Source organism: Myodes glareolus, chromosome 18 (genome assembly GCF_982192425.1).
Source record: "Myodes glareolus chromosome 18, mMyoGla1.1, whole genome shotgun sequence".
NCBI classification, from domain to species: Eukaryota; Metazoa; Chordata; class Mammalia; order Rodentia; family Cricetidae; genus Myodes; species Myodes glareolus.
In genome coordinates this window covers 34,657,397-34,675,784 of record NC_142043.1, presented here as the reverse complement: position 1 = coordinate 34,675,784, position 18,388 = coordinate 34,657,397, and positions in this window count along the sequence as shown.

Sequence of the window (18,388 nt, the reverse complement as noted above, 5' to 3'; positions counted from 1 at the left end):
TGAATGGGCGAGGGGGGTGGGTGTGTCGCTATTTCAAGCTCCTAGACTGAAAAGGAGAGGGAGCCTCCAGCAAGTCATCCAGTTGTCTGCTTCCCCACTACGGGCACGTTTTAACCTGCTGTGCCTCTGTGACCTCCCGGAAATGATGGCCTATAACCCAGAACTGTGGGCTACATCGAGCCCTTTCTCCCCTAAGTTGCTTTGGTTAGGGTATTTTATCAGAGAGTTAGAATATTTCTGAGGTCACAAAGAAAGAGGCCACCACTGTAATTAAAATTAGTGTTCTGTTCGCATCCTTACTTCAGCACAAGAGTTGTTACCCACAAAAGCGGTGGCCCACGCACAGGGATGGCGGAGTCCTCCTGGTTTTATCCCTGATGTAAAAGAGAAGCTGGATTGTCCCTCAGGGATCGAGGACCAAGCACAGAATCCAAACCTGAGTTGCTAATCAGAGCATCGAGGTAAGATGAGAAAGAAAAAAAATTAAAGCCCGAGTTTTCTTGTGTGTGTGTGTGTATGTGTGTGTGTGTGTGTGTGTGTGTGTGTGAGTAAGGAGGAAGTAGGGTCAGGAAATGGTGGCTTAGAGCCAGACAGAAACTGAAAAACAACCTTTGTGGTTTGGAAAGGGAGGAAGTGGGGCACACTTTGAAAGAAAAGATACTTGTTTGTTGCATCTGAAAGGGCAACTGGAAAAGAAACAGCCAAGCACTGTACACACCATAGCTACATGCTGGCACCTCCCGTCTTTCAAGGAGGCTACTGAGGCTAACAAGGGATCTACCTCAGATGTGAGAGTAAGCTCACAATCAAGAGAAGGCCAGCATTTGAGGAACATGCATCTCGTGGGAGAAAAGGCACCCAGTTTTCATGCATTCATACCTGAAGGAACAGAAGGGCCGACAGACCTGGGCGTTCCCACAGCTGTGATCAGACAAAGTCAGACGTCTTGGGAATTAGAAACGTGATTACTGGAAACCAAAACTTAGTCAGCTGGAGCGAGGAGCAGAAAGACCATAGCAGAAATTGCCTCGATGCCTTGCAGAGTGACTAATTGGGGGGAATGAAGAGGATGGGAAAGGACAATGGTGAAGAAGTTCAAAAGCTTATCACTGGGAACTGAAAAAGAAGGAAATGGAGACGCAGGAGGAGATACCCAAAGGAATAGCGGAGAAACAGGACTTCCTGAAAGGCTAAGATGAAGGTCATTAGTTTGGAAGATTCCAGGCCCAGGTAGACGCAGGAAGCACTTATAAGTTGGGGCTTGTGGCTATAATCCTAGGACTTGAGAGGCCGAGGCAGGAGCATTTCTATAAGTTCAAAGAGAGCCTGGAGTACTTAACAGAGCCTGGCTATAATTACAACTCCAAGTAGAAGACTGAAAGAACATCTTCCAGAACACTTGCCAGTGTTCCCGAGAGAAAAGATCTAAAAAGATCGACACCAAGTCATTCCCAGAGGTCATCCGGCTTGATCCCTTTAAGTCCCTTGTCCTGCTTCACAGGGCTAACGCTGAAGTGGCTTATTTCTGCTTTAGTCTTAAATCTGAGCAGACAGTCAAGAATTTACAGACATCTCAGGAAACCTCCAAACAAGAAGTGAAAAAGTATAATTTGAAGCCTGTCGGGGTAGCTCATACTAGCAATGCTAGCGAGGCCAAGGCGGGAGGATTGTGAGTTTGAAGTAAGCCTGGGCTATGTAGTGAGATCTTGTCTCAAAAACAAAAGAAGTAAAGCTAAATGAGATCACGGTATAAGAGAGAGAAAGCAGACAGGAGGATATTGCCACCCAAATCAGAGCTGATGGACTTATTTCCTTTGAGACTGTGGGAATATGCAGCCATTCCGCACTGTGTGGTTCTGGCCCAGTAACCCAGCCTGGGCAGGAAACATCGCAAGTCAAACGCATTGAGTCTATGGGGCTTACTAAACATCCTAGCTTGCGACACAGTCTGCGAGTGGGGGCAGATGCCTATGAGAGTAGATCCTGTCTCCCCGCCCCAGAGAGGCATTGATCCATTCCCAACCCCTATGGCCAAACATCTCCCATGAGGCCCCACCTTCCAATGGCAATCCCTTCCGCATGAGTGTTGGAGACAAACCACATTTATACCGTAGAAACCTATAAATGGCCAACGGGGATGTGAAAAAGAGTAAAACTTCACTAAGGACAGGAAGCTACAAACCAAAACCACAGTGAAATGTCAGCTTGTACCTGCAGGGATGGCCATTATCAAAGAAATCAAGAGGGAAGTTTGAGGGTGTGACGAAATGAGGACTCTTATTCATTGTCACGGGGGTACGGATAGCATGGAGGTTCCTCAAAGATAAATCAAGCGGCAAGCAGTTCTGCTGGGCCTGCAGCCAAAGCCAATAAGCCAGATTTGGAAGCATCTTTCCCACTGCCTTGTGTGCCGCAACATTATTCACAGTGGCCAAAATACAGGGACAGCGTTAATGGCTTGTTGACACGCGAGTAGATTAGTAAAATCTGATGGGGAATTTTACTATTTTTTTAAAAAATATTTTTATGGACTGGAGAGATGGCTCAGAGGGTAAGAGCACTGGCTGCTCTTCCAGCGGTCCTGAGTTCAATTCCCAGAAACCACATGGTGGTTCACAACCATCTGTAATGAGACCTGGTGCCTTCCTTGCCAGCAGTACATTGTATGCTAAATAAATAAATAAATAAATAAGTCTTAAAAATATTTTTATTTGTTTATTATTATTCAACCTTAATAAAGGGGGAATCACTGGTCAAATAATCCCCAAGAGAGTCAGCTCTGAAAGGCGGATGCACAGCCGGTGACTACAGTGGGTGAGATGCACTGGGCAAACGGGATTTGCCGAGGGAATAGATCCTCCATCTTCTTGTCCCAGTCAAAAACTGGCAACTATGAGAAATGCTAGAAAGGCTAATTAGCTTGACTGTGGTGATCATTTTACGATCCACACACATGCTAAGCCATTGCATTGTGCACCTTAAGAATAAACAATTTTTAATGTCAATCATAGTTCTGTAAGGCTGAAACAAAATATAGATACATAGTATCTGTGCCTGAATAGGGGGTGGTTCTGGTCTGAGACCCAAGATACTATAGCCCGCTGGTCCTGGGGAGAAGGATCAACACCTCACGGTCTTAGTTGGTCAGCGTGGAGGTGGGGGTTGGACTGAGGTGGCACAGTACCATGAGGTGTCAGTATTAAAAAGATGATGGCACCCGGAACCTAGTGTTAAAAAACAGAACTGCCACGATAACGTTGAGTAATAGTGATGGTCTTTCCGGAAAGGTGATCCATAAGAACAGGGAGGGGGTTGAGACCTCTCCAACATGGCCGGCTTCTTACATAAGCAGAACAGCTGGATAGTTGTGGAAAGTTCAGTAAACGGCGTAAGGGGGTCTGTTGATGCAAGTTCATCACTCTGCCCAGATCTTTGTTATGGAAACAATGCCCGTGGAAGTGGGGTCCGCGTCAGGGACGATAAAGAAAATGAACGGGCCTGTGTATGTGTGTGCTGGAGAACCACTATTCCACACGAATAGAGTTCATTTGGTTAACCCTAGTTACTCTGGGTCTTCAGACAGAGAACTTGAGATCAAGACGCAGGCTTTGCTTCCTGAGGTATCTCTGGGCCGTGAAACAAAGGCTCCGGTTTTGTTCATGGGAATTCATGGGAATGTCAGACTGGACGAGGCTTTAGCTGCCTGGAAAAAGAGAGATGAAAAAGTGTAGCTTGTTTGGTTTCAGGCTGACTTATCGTCAGTTGATAGCTTACAGGAATGAAATCTATCCACCTTACTTGCCTGCGGCAGAGACCTGGTGCCTTGGTGATGTCATCACTGGAGGGCAAATCTGAAGATGATGTAACAGGTTTTTTTGTTTTGTTTTGTTTTGTTTTGTTTTTCAAGACAGGGTTTCTATGTGTAGTCCTTTCTGACTATCCTAGAACTCACCCGGTAGACCAGGCTGACCTTGAACTCACAGAGGTCGACCTGGCTCTACCTCCCAAATTCTGGGATTAAAGGTGTGCACCACCACCCCTGACCTTTCTCTTCTTCTCTTCTTCCTTCCTTTCTGTTCTTTTCTTTCTGGCATTGATGATAAATCCCTCATTCAGAAGTCCTCTATTTTTGAGCAAAACTCTGCTTTGATTTTATAAGACTGGGTCTTTCTGTGTAGCCCAGGCTGGCCTTGAACTTGAAATCCTTTTGTCTTAGTCTCCCAGCTAGTGCCACCAGGTCTGGCTTTCCTGTTTCTGACATCTTGAATGTGATATACAGCCAATGGCACGTAGATTAAAATACATAGAATAATATGTGTATGCATATTTGCATGTACATGTTAATGTGTAACAAAATGAAAGGTCACCCGGGAAAGAAAGGAGAGTGACCCCAAAGGTCATGGATATTTTGCCTATGTTGTTGTTTTTTTCTTATGATGGGACTGCATTATCTTTTGGTTAAGAAACAAAAATAATTGCTTTGGAAAGCACTCTGACGACTTCTGAGAAAGCATAGTTACCATATGAGCCAGCAGTTCTGCTCTTGGTGTGCGCCAACTGGCCTGGAACAACACGCCCACGCAGAACGAAGGTTCAGAGAAGAGCCATCCATCCACTCATAATAGCCCCAAGGAGGAAACAACCCCAGTATGTGCCAGCTGAAAGGGAGATGGCGGAGCAGAGCCACAGTCACAGCGGTGGAGTATTACTCGGCCATGAAAACCACGGGAACAACTGATTCATACACTGAGGGTGAACCCTGGAAACACACTGAGAGAAGGACACCTGTCACAAAGGGCCGCATCAGGGCTGGAGATGGTGCAGCAGTTAAAAGCACATCCTACAGGGACCCAAGTTCAGTGCTTAGCACCCATGTCAGATGACTCACAACCACTTTAAGTTCAGCTCTAGGTGACTGACACCCTCCCCTGGACTACTGCGGTCCCATACAGGTACATACATAAGCAACCCTAATAATAAAGATGATGATAATGAGATAAAGGTCCCCCCTGGAGATGGCTCCCACGGTTGAGAACATTTGCTCTTGCAGAGGACCCACATTTGATTCCCAGCACCCACATGGTGGTTCGCATCCATCTGTAACTCCAGTTCCAGGGGTTATAGAGTCCTCTTCTGACCTCCTTGAGCACCAGGCACACACAGGGTGCACATACATAAAACACTCATACACATACATCCTAAAAAGTAGTAATAAAACTATTATTTTTATTAGGAAAGCATCACATGTTTACATGAGCCCATACGCATGAAACATCCACAATTGGAAACCCAGACACAGAAATTAGTGGGCGGCAAGGGCTGGGAAGAGGAAAAGGATGTGGGCGGAGAACGCAGCCTTCGCTGCAATGCTTGCCTAGCAGACGGGAGGCTCTGGGTCCAGTCCTCAGTGCTGCAGACACCAGGCGTGGTACTGCACACTGGCAATCCCAGCAAAGAAGGTGGAGAAGAAAAGAGGACGAGAAGTTCAAAGCCATGAAGTAAGTTGGAGGTTTGTGGGGGTTAGAGACCTTGTCTCGAACAGAACAACACTGAGGATGTTGTTCTCACGAAGAGATAAGGAATGGAGTCTTGGTCTTGCTGATGGCTGCACAATTTGATGGTACTAAAGCCATCACTGTTTTTATCTGTTGTTGTTGTTGTTGAAATAGGGTCTTACTGTGTAGTCCAGACTAGCCTCAAACTCATGGTGATCCTCCTGCCTTAGTTTCCAAGTGCGTGGCACCACAGTGAGCTTCATTTGGCACATTTTTAAGTAGATGGTTATGGTCTGTGAGTTATAGCTCAACAAAAAATGTATTAGTCAAACCAGAACCCTCCACGATACTCTGAACCAATAGTAGGGGAAACAAACAACCAAGAACATGCCAAAGAAAATCAAGGTGGCAGTAAGGATCCTGGAGTGGGGACACCTGAGTGACACCAGAAAACGGAGCTTGACAGTACAGCCCCTAGGCAGATGAAGAGCAGGTCCTGACATCACAGCCCCTAGACAGACGGAGAGCAGGTCCTGGTAGCACAGTTGCTAGGTGGATGGAGAGCAGGTCCTGACATCACAGCCCCTGGGCAAACAGAGATCAGGTCCTGACATCACAGTTGCTAGGAAGATGGAGAGGGGAGGAATGGGTACCTCAGAGAGTCAGTGGCAAGTGTGGAGACGGAAAAGGGACAGGACAGGGTCATGTGGGAGTTGTGAGGAGGGGGTTCAGCCTGTACCCAGTCTGACAGAAATGAAGATATTTTAATGAGACATTTATGTCTCTCAGTCTGGCCAGCAGAGTGCAGAAACAAAGGGCCCACAAGACGAGAACTTCCCCAGGAGAAAGAAAAGGCCCCGGACAGAAGTAGTGAGGTAGAGCTTTTATCCTAGGAAGAGACATTCCACAGAGTTCCAACAGTCTGTCAAAGCATCTTACCTGATGAGACTGAAGCCCAGACCAACCAGGGTTAATGGTTGGCAGGACCACACCTTGACAAAACTGCCGAGATGTGCCTATTCCTAGCCCTTTATTTAAACTTCAGTCTCATTCCAGCACCCCCAAAATGGACACAATTCCCAATGTGGCCACACTGAATAAATCTCCCCTTTCTGCCTTTTACTATTAATTTGGCTGCTCTTATTGGGTTCTTGGGGATAGGTACAGACGTGGATTCTTGAGGTACAGTCTGTGGTTCCCAAGTTCAAGGACAAGCCTGGCCAAGGCAGGAGGAGCACAGGGCTTGCTGTCCTATCTGTCTTCAGGAGAGCCAAGCTGCAAGGTTGTGTCACAGCTGGGTGCTAATCCCGTCCAGGCCTGCTCCCTCCTTGTGTCTGCTAAGTGACAGGTGGGCCACCGGTAAGGTTCATTTCCCTGGAAGCCAGCTTGATTCCTAGGTTGCTGGGATGGAAGGGAATTGGATCAAAGCAAACAGGGCGTGTTTAGTTAATCACCCTCTACAGGACACTTGGCAGAGAGAAAGGAAAGCAAAATCCCCACGCAGGATCATTATTGTGGTGTGAGCAGGAAGCCGCCTGGCCGGGCCTGGGACGGCTGAGGGGCTTTCCTTGAGCCTGAGGGGATTCCCATGGCTCGACAAGGTGTTTGGCAGACCTGCTCTCCATAACAACCTAGCCTCACGTGGTCTTCAGCCCCAGCTGGAGCGCAGAATGACAGCAGAGTCCTCTCACCTCAGATAAGCTGCTTAAAATTTCCAGCTTAGATGTCCACAAGGGAAGGCTGGGAGTGGCAGGCCAGACTTCTGAGTCTGGTTGAAAGGGAAATGGGAAACATCCATGCTACTGTCCCAGCTATCTTCCCAGCTAGACGCTAACTGGTCAGTGTCCCCACATGTGCCTGGAGGTGGTACCTGCCCGGTGGTCCTCTGGTGCAGCTAGCTTCTCTCAGAAGAAGAGCAGAGCGGGCGGTGGCAGTCCCGTTGGGCAGCCACCTGAGGCTCAGAGGTTGTGTCTGACTTGCCCGGGGCTGTGCAGAAGTCCTTGGCTTAGCTGAGACAAGATGTAGGCTTCCAGAAGCCCCGCTGAGAGAGAGACCTTTACTTCAGGATAGACCCTTCCTGGTTTTGAGGCAGGATGGAAAGGCAGAAAACTCTGGGGACACAGGAAGAGAAGGGAGTTTCCACATAGAAAAAGTTTCTGGTGAATTTATTTCTCACCACCTGAGAATCAAGAATTTCAGCGCCCTTTAGACCTTTCTCGTTCCCCAGATGTATACCCGCGAATCTCCAGGAACCATCAGAAACCCTATTTACAGCAAAACATATGTCCCAACCCCCTTTGTACCACCCTAGTTGATCTTGGTTTTAATTTATTTGATTGACATCCTACCAAGGTACCTCTAGAGTCATTCTATAATCTCATTTATCAGAGAGAGAGAGAGAGAGAGAGAGAGAGAGAGAGAGAGAGAGAGAGAGAGAGAAAGAGAGGGGGGATGTTTCTTGGCAACCATTTGAGAGCCACCAAAATGATATCCAGGGCTAATGTTCAGATGCTTAACTGGGACTCTGTGAGAGACCTAATGGGCTTAGGGCATATCTTTCTTCTCCAGCACCTCTCTTTCCCTTAGTCCTCATGCTTAAGATCTAGGTTAAAAGCCAGGTGTAGGGGCACACACCTCTAATCCCAGCACTCAGGAGGCAGAGGCAGGCAGATTTCTGTGAGTTCAAGGCCAGCCTGGTCTACAGAGTTCCAGGACCGTCAGAGCTACATAATGAGACCCTGTCTCAAAAGGTAACAAAAACAAAACAAAACAAAATGATCTAATGATCTAGAGAGTGCGAGAGGGAGGGAGAAAAGGAAGGAGAGGGGGAGAGAGAGAGAGAGAGAGAGAGAGAGAGAGAGAGAGACAGAGGAGAAGGGAGGAAGGGAGGGAGGGGGAGAGAAACATGAATCCTGGCTCAGGAACAGAATTTGTAGTCCCATACAAAGTCTTCAAAATAGAAGATGCTAGTGTCCTGTCGAAGGCTGTACAGAATCTCTCATGTCTCATCACACATCTATGCACGCCCTTGATTTCCCCAAGCACACAGCACTCCTGTTTACGTACCTGACGAGTACCTGGAGGAACTACAAACTCCCATGGGAACAAACTCCCATGGGACTGCCTTCGGGTGTCAGGTAAGGATTACTACTATTGAATCTCCCGGAAACAACCCCTCACCGCCCAGGTTTTGCAAGAACCCTGTGCAGTGGGGTTCTTCGCTGCCCGTGTCAGTGCCTCACTCTGGCCTCTAGGGGGATCCCCAGGAACACGGACTAGGAGCCCCATCATCGTTCCGCTCTTTCAGCCAGGATTCTAAAAGTGAATGGATGTGGTTCGGTAACCCACAAAAGTAAGGCCACCCATTCTGGAGAAGCCATCCATCATGAGAGGACTGTAACCCGTGAACCATAGACATAAAATGAGAACCAGAACCACCAGCATTCATTGAGAACATTCCCTTCACACGTCGTAGGTTCAAATGATGTTCTCTGGTAGCCTTTAGGTAAGAAAACCCATTTTAATCAATCAATTAATGAATTTAGATTGTGTGTGGATGTGCACACAGGTGTACTCATAGGTGATCATGCACGTGCAGAGGCCAGAAGTGGACTTCAGGCTGCATCTTCACTCACTTTACACTTTCCTTCCTTCCTTCCTTCCTTCCTTCCTTCTTTTTTCAAGGAAGTCTCACTAAATCTAAAATCTGTTGTTTTGGTTAGATTGACTGCCAGCAAGCCCCAGGATGTTCCCGTCTCTTCCCCTTAGGTCTTGGGTTACAGGCATGCTACATGCCGGACTTTTACATAGGTGCTGGGACCCAAACTCAGGACTCCATGCTTGTGCATCAAGCATCTTCGCCACTGCGCCATCTCCCGGCCAGGAATGCGCCACTGGATGAAGGCTGCACGTCACCGCCGCCCATATTTATCTAATTGACGGTCACGGCCAGATATATCTTTGACTGCTGAAGCTGTGTTTTGTCTCATCCTGAGTACCAAGCACTCTCTTCCTGGAGTCCCCAGATTTGGGGAAACAGAACAGAGAGTCTAGAAAGCAGCCAGTCTGGGGCCATGGTATACATCTAGTCTTCCCCAGGCTTCCCTCTAGACAGACAACATCCTGGATGGTTTGGATTTAACTTCTTTAAGCTGAGAACTAGAAGCCCTTCGCTATGTCATTAATTTTCCCCTCCAACTTACTTTGAAACATGTAGTGAGGGGCTGCGGGCAGGCCTGCTTTTCGCCTCACCCGGCTCCCACCCGGCTAACTCAGTCGGTAGAGTATGAGACTCTTAATCTCAGGGTCATGGGTTCGAGCCCCACGTTGGGCGCCATCTGTAGTGAGGGGCTGCGGGCAGGCCTGCTTTTCACCTCACCTGGCTCCCGCACGGCTAGCTTAGTCCCAGAAATAACAACACACAAATTGTATTCATTTAAGCACTGCCTGGCCCATTATCTCTAGAGAGTTAGTTACTGACTAACTCTCATATCTTGATATTAACCCATTTCTAATAATCTCGTGGTAGCACCACAAGGTGTGGCTTACCGGGAAAGATTCAGCATGTCTGACCTGGTGGCTGGCTCCATGGCATCTGGCTCATAGCCCTCTTCCCAGCATTTTGTTCTGTTTACTCTGCCTACCTAATTTTCTGTCCTATCAGAGGGCCAAGGCAGTCTCTTTATTAACCAATGAAAATAACACAATAGACAGATAACCCTCCTCCATCAGAAACATTTCAAAGATTACAGCAGACCTGAAAGGATCATATAACTAATGAAAGTTATACCCCACTTAGATTCAGTGCTTCTTAAAACTGCATTTATCTATTATTATTACTGTGTGTGTGTGTGTGAGTGTGAATGTGTGTGTGTGTATGTGAATGTGTGTGAGTGTGTGTGAGTGTGTGTTGTGTGAGTGCGTGTATGTGAGTGCGTGAGTGTGTGTGAGTGTATGTGTCTGTGTGACTGTGTGACTGTGAGTGCTGGCAGTACTCCTGTGGACATCAGAGGACGACTTCTGGGAGTCAGTTCTCTCCTACCGTGCATTCTGGGGATGAATTCAGGTCCCCAGGCTTGCATGCAAGCACTTCTACCGGCTGAGCTATCTCACTAGCCACAGATTCAATAATTAAATCTTATTAATTATTAAATTATAATAAAATATTATATTTTATTTTATAATAAAATAAAAATTAAAATAATGGTCTATATACCTGTTTTCTTTTCTTTTCCAATTTGTATTGAGGCAGAGTCTGGCCTTAGAGAACTATCTAAATTAACCAAGGGTGACTTTGAACATCCACCTCTCCAGTGTTGGGTTGTAGGTATGTGCCACCAGGCCTGTTCTATGCTGTGCTGAGGGTAGGACCAGGACATCATACATGCTAGGCACGCTACCAATTGAGTAATATCTGCAGTACACACTTCAGCTTCGAGTCCTTGCTCTCCCCATGCAGGTAGGCATTCTCCTAAGGCTTTTTGTTTCTCTGGACCCCTGGGAAGTAGTGCAGGCTGAAGGACCTTCACCCTAAACCTTAGAGCCTAAAGCTTCTGTATGCGTTTCTTTTTTTTTTTAAATATTTATTTATTTATTATGTATACAATATTCTGTCTGGGTGTATGCCTGAAGGCCAGAAGAGGGCACCAGACCTCATTACAGATGGTTGTGAGCCACCATGTGGTTGCTGGGATTTGAACTCAGGACCTTTGGAAGAGCAGGCAATACTCTCAACCTCTGAGCCATCTCTCCAGCCCCATGTATGCCTTTCTTGAAGAAGGAAAAGTTTCTACAAAATAACATTAAGATTTGGGCGGCAGTTATACTGGTAGGATGCTTGCATGGCATGCATAAAGCCCTGCATTTGATCCCCACCGTTACATAAGAACAAAGTAACAGAACAGGCCTGTGTAATCCCAGCACTTGGGAGACAGATGGAGGCAAGTTAGAAGTTAGCCTGGGATACAGAAGAACTCTCAAAATAAAGTTACATTAAAATCTAATTAGTTTATAGAAGCTCATCTTTATTTGTTTTTATACAAAGTAATGTTTCAAAAGGGACATTCTGTCAGATCTGTGCCTGCCAGCATGCCTGACCTTCCCATTACAACTGTCTGCTAGTTAGATAAACAATTCCCGTCCCAGGGGATACCAGAAGAATCTCTCCGAGATGGTAATTAGCTTTTCTCAGCTGTTTTACCTGGATACATGCACCTGTAAAACAAAAGAGCACTGAAGCTTTTTTTTGTTAACAACTATACAAGAAAGCACATTAAAACCAGAACAATATTGGGAACGGCTTAGTGGCGCACACCTTTAATCCCAGCATTCTGGAGGCAGAGGCACAGATTTCTGTGAGTTTGAGGCCAGCCTGGTCTGCTAAACTAGTCCAGACCACTCAGGGCTACACAGTGAGACCCTGCCTCAAATCGATCGATCAACCAATCCATCAAGGGCTGGTGAAATGGCTCTGGGAGTGAAGACACTTGCCGAACCCGTTGATCTGAGCTAGATCTCTGGGTTCCACCTAGGAAGGGGAGACCTGACTCCCATGGGTTGTCCTCTGACCTCCACACATGTGCAAATGTCATAGGCAAGAATATACACAAAGTAAATGAACTCGAAAATAAATGTCAAAAGAAACCCCTGCATAATGTTTTAAGTACGTTTACGATTTTGTGTAGGACCAAATTCACGGCTATCCGCAGCTGCTTCCTTCTTCCAGAGAAACCACACTCCCCCATCACTACCCTTGTGCAGAGGACCCAAGGTTTCACCTAGGTTTAGCAAGCAGCTATACCCAGAGGTCCAAACACACAGCATTTTAATATCACTAAGTTGCTGTAACGGACTTCAGGGTCTCAAAGGACCTGGGCCCTTTGTTATTCTGCTAACTACCCAGGTGGCTTCCCGGCAGGCAGATCAACCGCAAGCACCAGGTGTGAGACTGTCCCTTCCAGCTGTGTCCAAGGTCCAGCTTGGGAGCTTTCTTTTTCCATAGTTTAATTACCAGGGCCTCATCCAAGTTCGAATTAAGAGGCCAGATAGTGTTCCTACTTCCCAGGCACTGACCAATGCTGTTCCTTAGAATGTGATCTGCATTCACATGATGTAAAACACAGAGCTGAGGACCCCCTATGCTTGCTTCTCAGCACATCTGCCACCCTCCAGGGAGGAAACCCATCTTAGCTCTGTGTCACAGCCAAGACTGGCCACATGGTCACAAAAAATGAATGAAGGATGACACCATAGAATCATTTCCATCAACGTCACGTGGAGAATGCCGGGGAAAACACAGTCTCACATCTGAACCCGGTGTCTGAGCCAGGCAAAGCTGAGTGTTCCTTTCATCACAGCACTTGAGGGATTGAAGCAGAAGGATTTTGAGTCTGAAAAGGAAAAGTAAGATAGTCTATAGGGCAATGGTTAGTACTGACCTTTTCATTCTTTTCATTTTTTTTAAGATTTATTTTTATTTTATGTGTATGAGTGCTTTGGCTGCATTATGTATGTGAACCATGTGTGTGTCTGAAGCCTGCAAAGGCCAGAAGAAGCCATCAGATCAGCTCTCCGTATGCTCAGACAAGCATGCATCCATGTAAATAAAAGTAAAATCTGAAAAAAAAAATCACCAGGAGAGGACCACAGTTTGAAGTCACGAAATTTCTGGAAAACCACTGAAACCCTGTTCAAATCATGGCACTTGTTCTGCAGGTTTGATACCCTACCTCCTCCAATCTTAGAAACATGACATGTGAAGTACTGAAAAGAAGTGACTGCTGAACACTCTGCCCTGAGGGGAGCATCTGTGTAACATCCTCCATGGCTTCGAGAATGTTGCAGAAGAAGGGATTAAAAGAATTAAGGAACTCGGGAGTGGGAGGAGTCCCGTGAATTGCTGTCTCCTGGACATGACGTGGCTAACGCTCTGCGATGGGATAGCCATCACTAAGTTGCTCATGCTCCAGGAAATAGCCATCCCTGCCCTGTGTGTGTGCAAGCTACCCTAATTAAACTGAGTGGTCACAAAACGACAGAACAAAGGCAAGACAGGAAAACAGAAGGGGCCCCTGGTAGTGGGAAGGGAATGAGGGAGGGAAGCAGAGGGAAAAACAATGGATATACATAAATAAAATTGTCAAAGAATAATAACTAACTGACTAAATAAATAAATAACCTCAACAGTCATGGTAGTAACAGTCATGCATTCAGGGGGCAGAAGCAACAGATCTCTACAAATTTGAAACCAGGTTTACATAGTGAGTTCTAGGCCAGTCATGGCTACATAATGAGACCCTTTCTCAATGAATGAATGAATGAAAACATTTTTAAAAGATTTATTTATTATGTATATTGTGCTCTGTCTACATGTGTGCTTGCAGGCCAGGAGAGGGCATCAGATCTCTTTCTAGATCGTTGTGAGCCACTTTGTGATTGTTGGGAATTGAACTCTATTCTTAACCTCTGAGCCATTTCTCCAACCTCCCTACCCCCCGTTTCTTTTTCTAGACAGGGATTCTCTGTGGGATGGGCTGACCATCCTGGAACTCACTTTGTAGACCAGGTTGGTCTCGAACTCACTGAGATCTACTTGCCTCTGCCTCCCAAGTTCTGGAATTAAAGGTGTGTTCTACCATGGCCCTGAATGAAAACATTTATGAACCAAATTTCTGGTCTTAAGATCTACCTGAGTGTACCTCCTTCCTAGTTCTCTACTATTGGCTTAGGCCGCCCTCCAACTCATTATATGACTGAAGATAACCCTGACCTTCTGATCCTCCAGCTCCTACCTCCCATACACTAAGATTATAGGTATGTGCCACCACAGTTTTGTGGTACTGGGTAGCAAACACATGACTTCCTATGTGCTAGGCAAGCCTCCCACCAACTGATCGACATCTCCAGTCCTGAATCTGACAACTCTTAAGCCCAATCTTAGGAGAAAAGGTGCACATAGTCAGCTGAAGTCTTAGCTTTCAACATCAAAAGCAAGAGGTTTTCTGGGTCTGGAATTTGATGTTCTTTTCCCCAGCAGCTCAAGAGACATTATCAAGGTGTATCCTAGTTAGGTGGTGGTGGCGCACACCTTTAATCTCGGCACTAGGGAGGCAGAGGCAGGTGGATCTCTGTGAGTTTGAGGCCAGCCTGGTCTACAGAGCGAGTTCCAGGACAGGCTCCATAGCTACTGGGAAACCCTGTCTCAAGAAAACAAAGAAACAAAAAAATCAAGGTATAGCCTATGTCTACAGGCTAACTAGAGGAGAGTAGCAGCGGCAGAGTGTGTCCTCACAGCCAGAGCAGGGAGTTGTGGCGAGCTATGCCGTGGATGCTTGCTGAGCACTGTCCTGAAGCTGGAGTCTAATGAGCGGTGGAGAGTCTCTATAAATATACGGGGTGGGGAGGAATCAAGCAGATGCAGAAAAGAAAGGAATGGCTGGGGGACAGGACTCTAAATGCTGGGGTTAGGAAATGTCTTTGAAGACACAATGTTAGCAAAGGTGAGGATAAATAGAGGAAGTGACGGTGGCCCTGAGAGTTTAAGGAATCAGAGGCACAGAGAGCTCTGTTCATTATTGGTGTTACTGACGACAATAAACAACAGCAAGGCAGCAGTTTGCACAGGGTCTGACTACTGAGCACTGGGCCCTAGATCACAGAGTTGAAACGTGCATACTGTGAGCACTAGATTTCACACACACACACACACACACACACACACACACACACACACACACACAAATGAGTAAGGAAAGATGGTTCAGTGGGTAAAGCACTAGCTGCTCAATCAAGAGCAGGTGAGTTTATATTCTTATAACTCACGAAAAAGCGGGACACAGTAGTGCGCATCTTTAGTCCCAGGGCTCCTACGGAGAGATGGGTGGTGGGGACAGGAGACTCCCTAGAAATTCATAGCCAGCTAATTGGGTACACACACGATTTGAAAAATAAAATGTCACGGTAACATTTCATAATTACATTTAAAATTGTGTCTATTTTTCTGATATTTTATGTGTATGTGGTTATATGAATTTATGTGTAGCATATGTGTGTGTCCAGGAGCCCACAGAAGCCAGGAGAGAGTACCAGATTCTCTGGGACTGGAGTAATGGATGGTTATAAGCTGCCAGGTCCTCTGCAAGAACAACAAATGCTCTTGTCTGCAAAGCCATTTCTCCAGGCCCCTCATAATTACATTTAACTGGTAACTTTTAAAGTACTCCTGGTGAAATAAAATGTCAAAGTGAATTTTATCTTTTTCCTTGTGCCTTTTGTGTTCGTTCATGAGTGTGCAGGAGCATATGCACGTGTGTGTATGTATGTAGAGGCCAGAGGCCAAACTTCATCGTCCCTTAGGATCTACCCATCTTAGTTTTTGAGACAGGATCTCTCGTTGAGACCTGAGGCTCACCAGTTAGGCTAGACTGACTGGTCTGTGAATTCCAGGGATCCTCTTGCGTCTGCCCTCTACACCAGACTTTAGTATACACATATAACACTTACTAATTCTTTGAGAATTTCAAATACGCACACAGTGTCTTCTGATATTTATTCCTGCTCCTCCCAGACCCACCGTCTATTCCCCACCCCCATGTGCTGACTTTTGTGCTTCTCTTTTGCTTTGTTTTCTCATAGCCTACTGACTTCATTCTGTGCTGTACTCATACCATGGGGCCAGCCACTAGAGCATGGTCAGCCTACTAGGATCCACACCCTTAAAGAAATAGACTCTCCCTCTCCTCCAGAAGCCACCAACCGTCACCAGTTCCTCAGTTAAGGTAGGGGCCCATGATCTCCTCTCTACTCCATGTTGGAATGCTGACTGGCTTGATCTCGGGCAGGCAACCACAGCGGCTGTTGGGTTCCTGAGTCCAGCATTCCCTCCACATCCAGAAGGCACCGTTCTGACCCACACCTCCCCATCCCCATCACCTGACTTTTATAATCTCTTGGTCCCCTCTTCCTCAATGGTCCTTCAGTCTTTAGGGGTCAGGGTGTGATGTATATGTATCACTCATGACTGAGCATTACAGAACTTCTTCCCTGTACTCTGACCAGTTGTGAGTTTCAGCATTAACCACTGTCTGCTGTAAAAGGAAACTTCTCGGACGAGGTCTGAGAGCCTTACCAATCTGAGGATAGAGAGATAAGAGCGTAGAGGGCAGTTGGATACTATGTTTGTTTACCAAAATTAATAGTAGTAAGTTAACCTCTGGGGCCCACGAGCTCCAGTCATGGGTCTTAGTCAGATTTACAACATCAACATTCTATTTTCTACTGTGGAGTGAGCCTTCTGTCCAATCAGAAAGCACTTGGCTATCCCTATAACTCACATAACTAATGCATCCACAGCATATCTTGTCATTCTGGTCATTACTGGAGCTCAGTCTTCACAGCTGTATAAGGTGTTGATGGCTTTTTCCTCCCAGCAGCCGGCATACCATTTGGTACTATGAAAGCGAGTCACCAGGGAGAATCTTTTGGCCAGCAACAATTTGGTTTCTCATGTCCAAAAGTGTATGGTGTTTTTAGCAACAGGTTTTCTTTCTTTCTTCCTTCCTTCCTTCCTTTCTTTTTTTTTTTTTTTTTAAGATTTATTTATTTATTATGTTTACAGGTCAGAAGAGGGCACCAGATTTCATTACAGATGGTTGTGAGTCACCATGTGGTTGCTGGGAATTGAACTCAAGACCTCTGGAAGAACTTGCCAGTGCTCCTAACTGCTGAGCCATCTCTCTAGCTCCATCAAGTACTTAGCATCAAGTTCTGGTGTGTAACCTGTGCCTGCTTTGTTTGAGGGGGTTTCTGAGGCACTCTATAACAATCTTTTAATGGGTGCTTAGGATTGAACTCGAGTCCTAATAGTCGTTTGACAAACATTTTAGAGACTGGGTTATCGCCCCAGAACCTCATTGTATTAAAAAAAGGAGGGGGGAGGGGCTATGTGGTTGTGCGGGGTGGCTCCCACCTTTAATCCTGTGAGTTCAAGGTCACCTGGTCTACCATGAGTTCCAGGCCAGCCAGGGCTACATAGTGAGATCCTGTCTCAGGAAATGAAGTGGCTACTAGCATACTTTAACTCAAAAGATTTATTTCTTTCGTGTGTGTGTGTGTTTGTGTGTTTTTCTTGTATACATGTATGTGGACCATGTACATGCCTGGTGCCTGCAGAGATCAGAAGAGGAGGCCAGATCTCCTGGAACTGGAATTAAGGATGCTATAAACCACCATGTGAGTGCTGGGAACTGAATGTGGGTCCTGTGCAAGAGCAACGAGTGCTGCTCAGCCACCTCTGTCAGCCCCTAGAGTATAGTAAAAGATAAAGGGGCGAGGGTACAATCAGTGGTAAAGCACATGCATTGTATGCCCGAAGCCACGGATTCAAGCATGCTCATCAGAAACTGCAATTATTAACAAGAAAAAATGAAACTGCGTATGTAGCCCACACTTTACATTTGTTTGTGCGTGTGTGTATACGTGGAGTTCAGAAGACAGGACAACTTCCGGGAGTTGGTTTTTATTTTCTACCACGGGTCCACGGGTATCCAACTCCAGTCAGTAGAATTGTTGGCGCCTTTGCCTGCTGAGCCGTCTCACTGCCCGGGCTGACACTTAACTTCTATTGAACAGCACTGGTCATCTGGAGACTCGAATTCTGTCATAACTCACCCTAAGTGTGGTGAGTCTTAGACTTCCGGTTCCTGTTCTACCTACAAGAGGCTCAGATGTCTCTCCTGTCCTCACACCAAGAGACAGACAATTGAAAATAAAAACCTAGAGAGAACTGATTTCAGAGCGGAAAGCACAGTGCTATGCGCATGCTCTCTCTTGCTCTCTCCCTCTCTGTGTCTCTGGGTTGGTGTACACACGTGTGCACCTGCGTGTGGAAGCCAGAG